Below are 15,549 nucleotides of genomic sequence, written 5' to 3'. Positions count from 1 at the left end.
GGAAGGAAGGAAGGAAGGAAGGAAGGAAGGAAGGAAGGAAGGGAAACAAGAAAAAAAGAAAATACGCAGGTACCTTAGAACATAAAGATTGAACTTTCTTGTGATCTAGTGACCAATTTTGGGTATGCAATCAAAGGGAATGAAGTCAATATGTTGAAAAATTTGCACTCCCATGTTCACTGGCACTCTATTCACAGTAGCTAAGACACAAAATCAACTGAGGTATTCAGTAGTGGGACATATATACAATGGAAAACTGTTCAGCATAAAAAGAATGCAGTCCTGACATTTGCGACAGTATACATGGACTCCAGAGAATTACTATTAAGGTAGCAAACTAGCCATAAAAAGATAGGTACCATATGATCTCATTAACATGTGTGATATTAAAAAAGTAGAACTCATCAAAGGATTCTGGTAGTTACCAGGAACTAGAACTGGAGAGGTGGGTGATGTTTGTGAGAGCATATAAAATTTAAGTGAGAAGGAATAAGCTCAAGATATCTATCATATAATCTGGCAACTGTTGCTAATAATGATGCATTATATTCCTGAAAATGTTTTTAAGGGAATAAATTTTGTTTGCTAACCATAAAATAGTACATGAGCAAATTCACATATTAACTAGTTCAATATAGCCATTCTAAACTATGTCTCTGTTTCAAAACATCACAGTGTACAAGATAAACATTTGCAATTATTGTCAATTAAATTTAAAAGAGTAAGTGTACCAGACAAAGTGTAGAATCAAAAATCATAGTAGTCAAATCTACACTCTTTTCTGTAGCTGTTTGGTCTGAAGTTAGTTATCCACTGTGTCTAAACAGTGGTTTTCTTTGTCTGAAACAGAGGTATTATCTCCAAAGTTTGATTTAAGGATGAACTGAGATGATATGTAAAAGGTGTTTAGAACAGTCTCTGTCCCATCATAGATGCTTCTGTAACTTAGCTACCACTGTTGATAACATTATATCTAGACAAAGAAAATCAAGGGTAAGGCATGATGAAAATAAAGCATAATAGAAGTACAGCAGAGTAGAGAAACTAAAGCTGTAGAGAGAGAGAATAGGAAAAAGTTCTTAAAGAAAGTTTTCTGTGAAGGAATAAATGCATAGAACAACACAGTGGTTGGAAAGAAACCTGAAGTTGAGGCAAGTTCCTCAATGATTGCTAGAAAAGCACATTGATTTGCTGAAATTGTCTATGGGGTTTGAGAATGAATGGGAGGAAAAGGGCAATTGAAAAAGAATCTTCTTTAAGAAGAGAAAGGGAGGTGAGATGCAGGGCACCTGGGCCATATCATGTGTGATATGGAGACACAATCCACTCTAACGAGAAGGAAGGTGTAGGACGTAGGCCTAGCAGTGGGCAGGGCTGAATGGCCTGAGTGGTGAGAAGATGAGGTAGTTCAATGTTTCCTCTCACGTATTCTTCCTGTGGAATAAGAACATTTGAGAGGGGAAAAAAGGAGCCCGTGAAGCAGATGCGTAGAGAGGAGGAAACGTGAATTTATGTGGCATTGTGGCAGACTGAGGTTTGTACATGAACACAGGCAGACAACATGGTGGAATGGAAAGTGGGGGGTGGGGGTTACAGACCATGGTGGAGCAGAATGTCTCCATGATGACAGGTTATTTGAGGTATTGAAATGTTTATAATGATTTAGGAAAACAGGTACAAGTAATACTAGCTTAATTTTAGGATTTTATCGATCAATCTTTTTATCTACTTTATGTGTGCATTTCGCTTGCATGTGTTTAAGTGTGCCCATGTGTGCAATGCTCATGGAGGCCAGAAGAGGGCATTGGATTTTCCTTGAACTGGAATTAAGGATGGTTGTTAGATGCCATGTAGGTGTTAGGAACCAAAGCTGAGTCCTCTGTAGGAAGAGCCAGTGTTCTTAACTACCTAGCCATCTCTCCAACCCCAGTCTTATGAGTTTTCAAATGGAAGCCATAGAGAGACAATTTGGGCTTCAGACAATAACACTGGTAGGCAGATCACTGAGCACAGATGGCTTTGGGGAGACTGCAGGCAGATATCTGGAAATAATACTATCTTTATCATAATTAATCTTTATTATACATTGGAAAAGAAGATACTATAAAGTCAAGTCAATGGAGAAAAGACAAAAGAACAAGTGGCCCAGTGACAATCACAGTTGAGGATTTAGATATGAAAGCAACCTATTAGGCCCAGAAAGGAGAAAGAGTCCCATTCTGTTTGGGAGGAGGTATGGGATCAGAGTCTGAGATACGCCAGCAGAAGGGCTTAAGGTGAAAGCAAGGTAAGTTATTTGGGGCAAGGCCATTTGGGCTTTAGAGGGAGGTACTTGGCATAGTGAGTCAGACCGAAAGTTATGAAGGTAGTGTGCATGTGTGTGTGTGTGTGTGTGTGTGTGTGTGTGTGTGTGTTGTAGAGACAAGTCATAAGAGAGGCTGCAGGGGAGATCATCTATATATTGAAGAGGAGTGCTGGAGTAAGGTTAAGGTTTAGCAGGATGTGGCCAAAGGCCTTATTAAAGAGGTGAGAAATATGGCAGAAGCCCTGGGAAAGGACTGTCCAGATTAACTAGGTACACATGAGTGTCAAGGACTGTCCAATTAAATGCAAAAGATCTTGGTAATACAGGTCCAAGTGATAGTAAGGAGCGTGTCCTTGAGATCTGAGAGAGCAGTGAGAGATGGAAGTGGGATATAAGGATAGAAGGATGTAAGGTTTGGAGACACCATGTGAATAAGAATTATAACTTGGTTGATGAGGCACAGGTGATTAGAGCTCTCTGGCATTTGGAATGCCAAAGTGCTATGGGGAGAAATAGAAAATTGTAAAACATTACCTTTGAGGAATCCAATAGCTATGTGTTTAAAAGTCCCTTGAGTCCATCAGGAATTACACTGTTAAATCTGACACACAAAGGCAGAGGAGTCCTGTAGTTTCATTAGTATGTGAGTATGGTGAGTAGAGTCAGTGGGGTAGGAGGTATCCGTACCCAGGCTGAGGATGGACAGAGGCTAAGAGAGGTAAGGGGATCCTTGAGAAAGGAGCAAGTCTGGAAGGCAAAGCAGCGGAAAAGAAATTGTTTTGGAGGGGCTTTGCAATAGAAAGGTAATTGAAGCAGGGAACTTCGGGAGAATGTCATGTCATGAAAGAGGGGCCAGACAACATAGAATAACCAGAAAAGAGTGGGATGGGAAAAGAGATGCCCAAAAAGATTGTACAATAATAGACCTGTCTGTTCAGGTCAAATGCGAGTGTCTTCCACCACCTTAACAGAGAAAGGGAGCTCCTATAAATGTTATAACTGTCCAGCAAATTCTGGCAAAAATTAATAATTACCCCCTATATCCAATAGGAACCAAATAGCTTACAAGCAACTAAGAGCATTGCCCTGGTTTTGGTAAAGGTAATGGTTATGGGGACAGTGACCCCTGGGACTCATCTGTGGTCAGCAGTTGACAACCCTAGCAAGCTGGCCAAGCCAAGAACTTAGCAGGAATAGATGTTTGCACGGGAATTGATGTCTTGTGTATAATCTGACTACTACTGTCTTTTTCCATCACAGAGGGGCAAGACCAGACAACACTTGTGGGCTGCGGTCGGCTCCTGCCCTGTGGCCTGTTTGGTCAAGTTTAAAGCAGGTCCTGGATGGTCCAGATCTGAGTGAATAGTGTGGTGGCTTGTTTTCTGAGTTATCCTATACTGAACCCCGGCATAACGCTGCCACCAGCACTTGATATTTAGCTTGATCTCATTCAAGTTTTTGAGTTCTAAGGCCCTCCTCTATGTTATTAAAGACCTTGAAGTTACTGCTACACAGTCTATTTGACAGGTGTGAGAGCCATTCTCTAATCTTTGGAGCTTTATTCTAATATCAGGTGCCACCTGAGAGAGAGAATGAAGGTGGAAAAGGAGTATCATTTCATCCATTTTCAAGAGTTGGACTGGTTTATTTAGTCATGGTGTCCAATAGACGTGGGAGAAAATTAAGAACAGATTTTTATGGGCTCCCTGAGTAATTTCTTTGATGTTGTTATAAATTGACCACCATAAGGGCTGCTTTTCCATTTCTGCCAGGAGACAAGTAATCAGGAATTACAGATGTGGATATCACCAGCATCTGGCTGATAACTCCAACAGGGATTGTTATATGTCATGGCATCAACGACCATGCTATGAGCCCTATCATGGTCCATCCTATCTTTTGAGAGAAGAGTGGAGGACAGGGCAACATAAGCATCATGCCAGGGTATATCAATGCCTAGGTAAAATATTCAAATTCTTTTGTGATAGCTGTTGTGGTCAGAGTCAAAGGAGCTCAATTTTTTTTTTTATTTGAGATAGGCTAGGGAGAGAAAAGGGAACATGGACATTCATGGGGCCTTCAGGCTCCAACCTCTTCAAGCAGAAGATTGGTGTGGGGTTGGGTGGGAGGAGCAGCTGAGCAGAAACAAGGGCGAGTCAGTCAAGGGAAGATGGGTAAAGGTTTGGTGGAGGGGTTGAAGGTGGGTTGAGTGCTGGAGTCAGGTGTAGGAAGGAGGACATCCTCGGATTAGGTCTGGCTAGAGAGGGAACAGCAACAGGAGAAAGGGAGTTTTTGGTGGAGAGGTGGTGGCAAGAGAGGTATTGGTCTGTGGAATCAAACACTAACAAAGATGGCAAATCAGGTAGGGGGTCAGTTCTGAAAGGAGGGTTGTCAGCCTTGAAAATCTGACAGAAACAGGAGAACCTGAAAGATAGAGTAGATGAGCAGAGAGAAGGGCAGGAGCAAAGCCAGACAAAGGCGTGAACACGGATGGAACCTCTTCCTATGTTCCATAACACTGGAAAAATTTTAAAGGTTCTTCTGACTTTGGAAGTCAAATATGCCATCATCAGGCCAGTGGCAGTCATTGCCCAGAGTTCCTACTGCCAGGATGGTCAAACATGGGGCAATTTGGCTTCATAGAGCCTATTGGTTCTTGGGTCAATAAATTTGTGAGGAAATATGTCAAAGGACAGTGTCTAGACATTTTAGAGGATTGTTAGTCCATGGCTGTGAAGAGGATTGTAAAGGAGACCTTTTCTCACCAAGAAGCAGGTCAAATGGAAGGTGCATCCTTCTGACCCAGTGGCTCTGATTAGTGAGATGCAAGTCAAGAGGACAGGAGGCCCATGGTAAGATTCTGGGAAACTTTCCAACTAGTGCTAAGGTTTCTGAGTAGGCCAGTTGGTGGACAATCAGAAAGAAAGGCCTTCTGGAAAAGAGAGAAAAACCTTCCAAGTCACCCAAGGGCCAATCAGCCAGTGGTAGATATGATGAGGCCAATGGTCCTGTCGGAGTCATTGGAGGGGAAAGGGCATAAAGAGCTGGCAGGGAGAGGAAGGAAGGAGTGAAGGGGAGCTCCCTTAGGATGGCCCACACCTCGACTCTCCATAGGGCCACCAAGTGTAAGGTTGGCAAAGAGGAAAAAAAACTGGAAAGAGGATGAAGGATGAACAAGTCAGCGACAGCATAGGCTTTACTGGGGAGATAACCTCAGAGGGAGTCTCTCGTTTATAATCCAGAGCCAGTTGTCCAATTGTAGGTGCTTACAGAGCAGAAAAGGGGAAGGAGGAAAAGACAGAAAATTTCCCTTTTGTGCCTGTGGTCAGCTATCACAAAGGGTGGCTACACAGATAGGAAGTGTGTAGTAGGCTAAAGAACGTCAGGCAACTGATAAATATCTCTTGTGGTTAGCCATTACTACAATCAACAGGGCAGGTAGGCAAGAATCTAGAAAACCAAGTCAGAACCAAGTTACTTTCTTTAAGGAGTTGGCATCGTGTAGCCAAATGGAGAAGCTTTGTTAAATGGTGTGACTTTGGCTAACAGATATCAAAACTCATTTCTACTCATTTTGACAACAAAAATAATTGAAGTGGCTGTGGTATTCATCAGTGCTGCTCAGCAAGCATTTCTGGTTCTCTAGCTTCTGAACACAAGATAGTATCATAGTTTTCCATCCCTGATTCTAGATGTGGGGATCTTACACGGTTTGTTCAAAGAAACAAAAGTAGTATAAGGTACTTATAAGCAGAAGCAAAGGTTCCAAGTTCTCCATGGAAACTTTGAAGACTTCGTGTACAACTCACTCTTCCTATACTCTGCTGAGACCTGAAGTGGAACCACTAGAGACTCCAAGTAGTGGCGGGTGTGAATAAAACTCACCTCACCTGATACGGGCCTCAGCACTCATCTCTCTCAAACCAGAAATTTCTCCCCCACCCACCCCACCAGATCATCATTTTCTTTATTTTAACGATGGATAGATAGACAACAGACAAACAGAAAAATGATCTTGTACTCAAAGCATGGTAACTGTCTGTTCTCATATATGCTGGGAAACACATCGTGTAAAGCAAGCAATCTCAGAAAAGGAAAGGAACCTGAAAGAGTTTAATTCACCTTAATACAGCATCTGTTTGCAAATGTGTAGTTTTATTTGTTTGCTATGTATCTTAACTATTATCATAACCAAGTTCTTGTAGACAAAGACGAATTTTTCATGTAAACAGCTCAGTATGTGGTATGCATTTAACAAATGGTAAATAAGCAATTTAAGAAGGTACAACTAATTCCTGTGGTTTTGCTTTAAAAGGTTAATGAAATGGTAGGACATTCAAGCTAGAATTTTCTATGTAGATTCAGACAAAGCTTGTGATAAATTCATCTAATCAAATATCAGGGCTTTCCAAATTAACAAAATAGGCTTCACAGAGGATCAGTTAGCATCATATTAAAATGATGCAAGAGCCCCGGAGAAGATTTAAATGAACAAGAACAAACAATTTTGTTCATGTCACAATTCCCAAGTCTCTCTTACACACACACACACACATACACACACACCTTTCTGATATTTTTCTCTCCATTCATAAGATGCTCAAACACAAATACTGCCTCCTACATTTCTGTGAAATGTCTACAGAGACATATGGGTTGTGCTGAATTCTCATAAAATAAGAATACAAAGTCTTTCCCACTCCAGTTGTTGCCTCTCTAGGTTTTGATCTTGTGTTTCGCTTAAGCAAAAGGACCATCAACCCTACAGTGGCCCATAAAGATAACCTTAAAAGACTTCCCTGTAAATCATAGATTAAGATCCTCAGCTGTCCTGGAACTCACTATGTAGACCAGGTTGGCCTGAACTCACAGAGATCTGCCTACCTCTGCCTCCCAAGTGCTGGGATTAAAGGTGTGTGCTGGGATTAAAGGTGTGTGCTGGGATTAAAGGTGTGTGCTGGGATTAAAGGTGTGATTAAGCTAACATCCTAATCATTTTGTAATGCTATCAGAACTAGTATATGCAGGCGAGATGTTCAGTGAGACATTTTGCCAAAGCCTTCATTTCCAACTGCTATTTTATAATTGGAAGATATTCTTCAGAATCAAAAGGATAAATGGAATGGCATTTTGTTCATATAAATATAGATTTTTTAAAATTATAGATGAGGTATATAAGGTTCACAACATATACATAAGGTGATCAAATTTGATTCATTACCTGTGAACCAACCATGAACCTATAGTTAGATAAAATGAGTTTACATCAGAATAATATTAATATAATATTTATATTATATATCACCTTTAGTCATAGGACTAAAGGCTTATATTCCTATAAGATGCTCCCATCTTATAGCGCTTAGTCCACTGGGCTCTAAACACATACCACAGACTAAAATTCCAGGTGTGGAGGGGCGCATGCCTGGTAACCTCTGAAGGACATAGGCTTTAACTCCAACATGACTGTATTCAAGACCAACTTGACCTATGTTCTAATAATCTAACCAGGTTACTTGCAAAGTAATCGATCGCCTCATTTCTGAAATGACTCCCTAGAGTCTCTATGGAAACTGAAGGAGATAAATCATATGAAATGCTGTTACAAATGTTATAGCGCTTAGATGTTAATGATATTTATTTTTACTATTAGTGTGATTAATATATATCAAGATGATGACATGCATATAAGCTACAAAGAAATAACTATTAAAGTTATCTACATTGTAGAGAAGTTCTAATTCCATATTTTAAAATTTCTGTGTCCTTAATTGTGTTGACATAAGATGAATCTAAAAACATTCACTCTGACACTTAGCTACAAAAGAGATTAAATTTAGCATCAAGTCGTGAATTTGTTCTTGCTTCGTTTACTCTCTATTAGATTTCAATTCTTATTTGTATTCTGATTTGTCTCATTGATCCTGAGATTTTGTTTGTCTTCATATGCCCCTCTTTAATAGTTTTACCCAGCTTGACTAGCTCCCTGGAGAGTCAGTATTATACCTTCTAAGCAGAAATAAAGCATCACCTACATGCGCCAATGGTCATCTGAAATACAAGCTAGTTAGTGGATTTTGGTTGCTGTAAATCACTTTGAATGGAAAAAATGTGCTGAAACAAAAACTTTTTGAGACAGCTAATTTCTCACTTTTATTCACTAGAGTGAAAAAATAAGGCATATTTTTAGACTGTTGTGCTGAAGCAATCTAATTAAAAGAAATGGTCACTTAAGTAGAGGAATGAAATTTCAGAAGTTCCTGTAATTTATAAAGTCAGGATGATTAGGTTAGGGAGGAAATTTCAAAGTGACAATGGCATTTTTATAATTCCTGTTTCCTAAAATTGCCCCACAGGAAAAAAATGAAATAAAAACACTGAGGTAGGAAGCTTGTTGCTTTAGGATGGCAATGCTAAACTTTCCATTTAACAGAATAGTGTCTATTAACAAAATGCTCAACTAGAAAGTTCCCCTGACTCCCTTCCAGAGAAAGAATGAGAATAGGGCCCCTTTCATTCCCACAACAAATTTTAGAAGCATGCCCCTCAGCTCAAAAACATGTATCTTCTATATAATGTCAAGAAAAATGAACCTAAAAGAGTAGTGATCCCTTTATAAATGCTCAGCCACTTACGATTGGAAGGACTACTCTGAAAAGTTGGTACTGGAGCAATCAAACCATGCCTCTGGAAATCTGAACCTAAGTCACACAACTGTCCTATGAAAATGGATATGTGATTCAAAGGAAGTATGATGAGGGAAGGGGACTCTTGTCAGAGGGGAATCCAAGCACAGGATTGGGAAATGAATGCATGGTCCAATGATTTGCCTCAGTGTTCAACATGTCTGAGAACTTATTGAAAATTTTCCTGAATTTCTGAAAATATTTTGTAGAACAGGTTTTGAATGACCCCCTTTTTTTCCTAAGGCAGCATGATGCCTGTGTTCCTTGACCCAAAAAAATGTGCCACCAAGTCAATTTATTTTTATTCAGTTAAAATTATCATTTTAAAAACTAATTGGCCAGAAGTAGTATTCTCCACTTCCACTTAGAAAGAGACAGATTCCTATCTTTAGAGGACCCAGGAAACTCTCAATCCAACAATCATAATTCCTACTTGCACCTCATAGAAAAATTCATTTTGCAAGTGATGGCCCTCAGGCCATCAAACACTCCAACAAAGAGAAAAGGGTCCATTAGGCACACATAATTTATTAGATGTATTTTATCTGTCTTATACACTTTATACACCATTTTTAAATAGTAGGGGTTGAAAAGTAGATTTTTATGGTTAATGCTAAACTGCATAAAAATATAAACAATTAAACCATTCCCCAAAGATTGTAAGAGGCACATTATGCTTCTGTGACTGTGATGTCCCTACAGGACTGTCCAGGGTAGAGTGCAACCTCAGTGCTGCTTTAGGAAAGTGGCAGAATGTGTAGAAAGAGCAGTCCAAACAGAGGCAGGGGCTCTGGACTCCGGTGCAGTGCTCAGCCCCCAAAGAGCACAGTGTGGACAGGGCATTTAGCTCCCTGGGTCTTTTACCTCTTGTCTTCAGTAGGAAGAAAGTAGGTTATATTTAGAATTAACTTTGTGTTAAAGATTGCTTCCAATTCAAAAGTTCTGAAGGTTTGTGAAATGGTTGCTTCATTATGAGGAAAAACTATTAGATCTGTATGAAAATGAATTTGGAAGGAAGACATTTTTAATTCCTTCCAGCTAACGTACAAATTTCATGAAGTCACGGAACAATGGGAAACTGAGAAAGGAGTTTTTTAAATGTTATTTGGGGATGTATTTCTTAAATGTTAGAAACACAAATCTAAACTTTAGGGTGTAGCATTCACTTGAAAGATGACCCACATTGCTGACTGCACGAACCAGCTTGATTACTTCAATTCTATCTATGCGAGAGATCAAGGCCAAAATGTAATAAAGCAGCAATTTGACTGAGGATTCTGAAATGGGGTGGTATGGGAGTCAGCTTTAGAAGACAGTGATTTCCTAAGACACCACACTTGGACGCACTAAACTCCTGGGTTCACAGCTGCTTTCCGGTTTCCCTTCCAGGTAGGTATGGGATGTAACATATGCATTGGCATGGAAGTGAGCTATATTCTCTCCAGACCTGGCCTATGAAAACCTCCCAACCAAGCTACTCTCTGCCTTCCTCTTTCAGATAAATGTCAGTGCCAGGGGTGACCTTGGAAACAGGTTCCATGGATGACTTTGCACAAGAGAGAGAACTCACATCGTGACCAAACAGCGTTCATGCAGATAAGAAAGAAGAGTGGGAAACGTTAAAATAATGAGGCTGAGGTTTACCTATTGCTGTAGCAATGTTCAGACTAGTTAATAGGTTGCACAATTCCTATTACTATAGCTAGCAGGGATCTGGGAACAGGCCAAGCACCACTTAAGGGAAATGACCTGGAAGAAAGAGCAGAGAGAAAAAAATCTGTGATTTGAGAATTTTTTCATCTTTCCTCATCCGTAAAATGAAAACTGTATTTTTCTATCATCTTGGTTATTATGAGAGTAACTAAATTAACATTCGCAAAAATTCTCTAACAAGCATTTATGATAATTACTAAGTAGTTCAAGAAGACCTACATGAATGCATCTAAGAGAGAATCGTAGCTTTTTAGATACTTAAAGAACAAGACCAGCAAGATGACTCAGGCAGTAAAAGCTCCTGACATGCAGGCCTGACAAGAGTCTAGTTCCATCCCTGGAAACCACATAAAGGTAAAAGGAGAGAACTGACTCCCAAACGTTTCATCTGACCTCCATGCACACACTCTGTCATGAACCACAACTCTCCCCACAATTAACAAGAAAGCCTAGCTATGCCATTTTTTTCCCCCGCTGTCCTGGAACTCACTATGTAGACCAGGCTGACCTTGAACTCACAGAGATCTGCCTGCCTCTGCCTTCCAAGTGCTGGGATTAAAGGCGTGCTCCACCACGCCCGGCTTTTTCTCCTTTTTTGTTTCTTGACTTTTGTGAGTTTCATAAAATGCATTTTTATCATACTTAAATCCCTACCCCTATCTGAAGCCCACTCACTACCCTCCACCAGATTTTCTGTGTCCTCATTTCCCTTCCTTGTAGATTCATCCAATGGTGCCTGGCCAGCTTACCAAGAGTCTCACACTTAAAGGAGACTAAATCTCCCCTTCCTGGCAGCCATTACTTGCCAGTAGTTTCTCAGGTATAGTTGGAGTTTCTTAACCACTTCCCCACATCTATACTGGGATTTTGTCTGGCTTGAGCCTATGTGGGGTTTATGCATGCTGTCACTACTGCTGTGAGTTCATGTGAGTAACTAACCAGGTGTCTGGAAAACTCTGTTTCCTTGTGGTCAGGCATCTCCTCTGGCTCTTACAGTCTTCCTGTCCCCCTTTCCATAATGATCCCTGAGCTTTGGGAGGCAGATATTGGATATAGGTGTCCTATTTATGGATAAGCAGTCCATAACTTCTTATTCTCTGCACATCGGCCAGTTATGGTTATCTGTGTTAATCATGTGTTGAATAAGGAAGCTTCTCTGGTAAGAATTGAGAGGTTCATTAATCTATGGGTTTAACAATGTCATTGGGAATCATTACAATATTATATTTAATAGAATAATCATATTACACTTCCTCCCATGGCCTGTGAGCTGTCTAGCCTCCTGAGACACAAGGATCCTAGTAATTGGATCAGGCCAGAGAGCTAAGATGGAGGAGCTCAGGGAAGTGTGGGAAAGGATACTTATCACAGCAGATCTGGGAGAGCTCCCATATCTGGGGATCCACAAGGGTCTTAGAAGAGCAGAGATGATGGGGCCCCTATCCTTGCCATTTAAAAAAGGCAAAATTGTGGTTTTAAAAAAAATGCTGAAGGATACATTGGTGCCTCTTTTTAATCCCAGATTCCAGTAATCAAGAGGCAGAGGCAGGTACATCTGCGAGAGCGAGACCAGCCTGGTCTCCATAGTGAGTTCAGGACAGCTGGGGCTACAGGGGGACCCTAGCTCAAAAAGACCAACTAGAGAGTTGAAAATATAATATACAGTCTTCATCTCTAGCTCCATCACTTCCATTGCTCACCTCTACATCTCATTGATTGTCAAAGTCTTCTGACCTCTACAACTTTACTTCTGACCTGCCGCTTACTTCAGCATAGCCTGCAACAAGTGAGTTTTGAGAAGTTGAGTTGGAAAAGTCAGAGGTGGGTTGATGGAATGATGCTTTTAGCATACCCACTGTTTGAACTTATTCTATGACAAATAATGAGTCAAAGTGGTTCTATAGTATTGACTTCCTTTTAGAAAGGTCTAGCATGGTAAAATGCCTTTTTTTAATGCAGAGAAACTAGCTAAGAAGTAGAAAGACCAGATAAGGCACTCTCATTTTATAAAATAAAAAGATGATAAGGGCACTGAAGTCATGAAAACTGGGGGTTCAGCCTCACCCACCCATGGCTCAGGGACCATTGCAGAAGAGGAGGTGGAAACTGTAAGAGCTGCTTCATGAACGTATGAGGTGGAGGCTTCCAGGCCAGTGGCATCCAACGTGGAACCCATGTCAGCTCAATTGAACAAGGTCCCAAAGGGGAGATGAGAAATAGGTGACAGGTCAGCATTACAGTCAAAACTATTTGAGACTGGTTGCTGCTGGGTAAGGAATAGTGTGATTTACATACGACCACTGGATGGGCTGGCTAGACTCCAGTGGACTCACTTGCACTAAAGGACAATTGGGTACAAATACCTGAATGAATAGGACTCAGCATATATGGCAGAGTGCACAGGGTTCGTTGGGGGAGGCATGGATGTGGAGGGGTCTGGATGTGAGTGGAAAATGTTATATGAAAATTTAAAAGCTCAATAAAAATTTTTTTAAAGAGGAGATCATAAATAAAAGAAAGCCGGGGGTTCAGGAATTGAACTTGGGGCCTTGGGCACATTAGGCAGTGTTCTACCACTGTACTGCTCACAGCCCTATACTTGCCTTTACAAATCTTTTTCTCTAAACTAAAATTTAAGGGCAGAATCTATGATTCTCATCTCTGAATCCCTAGTCTGTTGCACAGTTTGAGATTTATAATAGGACATTATTATGGTTGATGAATAAATGCATAAATATATGATTAACTCTAAAGTTTCTCAAAGTAAAAAGAAAAAAAGCAGTAACTTTGATAATTTTTCCCAATCCAACATTAGATGAACTTAGTGAAAATAGTAAAAATAATTGACCGTGCTCTGTGTGTGTGTGTGTGTGTGTGTGTGTGTGTGTGTGTGTGTGTGTATATACCTAGGTATTTTTTTTGTCCTTAATAGAGGATCACATGGGACTTCAAGGTGAGAGACACATTCAATAAGTCCTGGCTGAGGGGTCAGAAAACTCCTCATCTAGCTTCTGTATCAAGCACTATCACAAACTGGTTATTTAATTTTTGGGAAATCAGTTACTACTCCTATAAGAATGTAACATGAGAATTTAGCCCCTGCTCAGCCCATGTTTCTGTAGCAGTCTCTACCTTCCACAGGTACTGATAGGCACCCCATTGAAATATTATGAGTTCCTAGTTAACAGAAAATCTTGGTGCCAGAATTTCTTACCTGGGAAGTAAACCTAAATCAAAGGGGGTATTGGCACAGTTGACCGTTCTCCATCCCCTTCCCCACCTCCTAACAGGGAATGAGACAGCCTGGCTGCATGTTCTTGCTGTGAAACTTCCCCCATCCTCACAAAGCTATAAGAATGGTCTCTATTTCTGTAATACTACATGGACCCTGGTCGCTGTCTCCAGAAACCCCACCGTGCTGTCTGTCTCTTATGCTGAGGCTGAACTCTCTTGACATGGTCCTCCATGGTGCTGCTTCTCTGTCTGCAGTGTTAATAATTTCAAGTAAGCTCTTTATTCCTAAGCAGTCCATCTCGGTGTCCTCATGAACCATCTGCTCCATCCAAAACCTAAGTAATTCCTAAGGTCACAATTATTGTATATAAAATATGGAATGTGGAATATTGTATATAAAATATGATACTGGGATATTTAATATCATGTAGTAAACAGAAACATGACAACAGTTAAAAGTATTTCTATGTGATAGAAAAAACTCTCAACAGAACCAATGAAAGTTTGCTCAGCAAAAAAAGAGCAGTGTGGCATCATACTCTGACCCAGGAGGATCTTGCTTCTTTCCCAAATTGATCAAGATAGTCCTTAGTCGGGCTTCCTTTTTCTCTACTAAAAAGTCAAAAGTAGCTACTTTTTGTCTCTTCTAAAATTTACTATACAATGTGCTATGTGAAAATCTAGACAGATATTGGGATTAAAGTCATGTAATTTTAGAAAGTGACCATTCTGAAAGATGGGTGAGTTTACATGATTTTCTGTATATCTTTTGGCAGATTCATAATTTCATATTCTTCAATATACTGACAAGTTTCCTATGTATGTTCTTAAACACGTGCAAGATACCTATAAATGGAAGGAATCAGTATTATTCAAAACTGATCAAACATTGCTTCCAATCACAATGTGACAGAATCTTTCCTGAAACGTGGAAGGTTTGCTTTGTTCCCAATGTTCGACATGAAAAGCAAACTCGGGTTGTCGTTCCTCCACACTTCAGCGACTTCAGGAAGCAGCCTCCAGGTTCTGAATGTCAAGATCAAAAGGATATAAATCCTTAGTAAGATGGTGAGGCTTCTTCTAGTTTTAGGAAGAGAAATAGGAGTTGCCTTTTGAAAAATTATATTCTGTACTGTTCATTCACTACAAAAGGATTTCATACTGTTATGAAATTATGTTTTATTTAAAGTTACTAGTAACTTCTAAAATGCCCTCTTTATAAATTGACTGTAATTCATTTATGATGTGAGCTTAAAGAAGAAGGAAAATGGGGGCTGGAGAGATAGTTCAGCAGTTAAGAGCACTGACCGCTCTTGCAGAGGACCTGGGTTCCATTCCCAGCGGAACCCACATGGTGGCTATGAACCATCCTTAACTCCAGTTCCAGGGGAATCTGAAGCCCTCTTCTGACCTCTGCAGCATTGCACGACACAGGTGCACTCACATATATGCAGGCAATACACTCATGTACATAAAATAAAAATAATAAATAAAATACTAAAAAAAGAACATGCTCTTGTTGTCCAAAGCCCTGCCACTAACTGTTCTTCCTAAGTTTGAAGCCAAGTGTGACTTGCCACTTGTCATTATAGTTCTAACTTTCTTAGGCCT

At 40.2% G+C, this 15,549-nt stretch overlaps 1 protein-coding gene across 9 annotated transcripts in view; it reads right to left on the bottom strand.

Moving 5' to 3' along the window:
• Tafa2 (TAFA chemokine like family member 2) overlaps positions 1-15,549 on the bottom strand; it is a 532,750-nt gene that overhangs the window by 53,282 nt on the left and 463,919 nt on the right. The window lies entirely within an intron of this gene.

Source organism: Nannospalax galili, unplaced genomic scaffold (genome assembly GCF_000622305.1).
Source record: "Nannospalax galili isolate Female #2095 unplaced genomic scaffold, S.galili_v1.0 scaffold202, whole genome shotgun sequence".
NCBI lineage: Eukaryota > Metazoa > Chordata > Mammalia > Rodentia > Spalacidae > Nannospalax > Nannospalax galili.
This window is presented reverse-complemented; position numbering and strand designations above follow the sequence as displayed.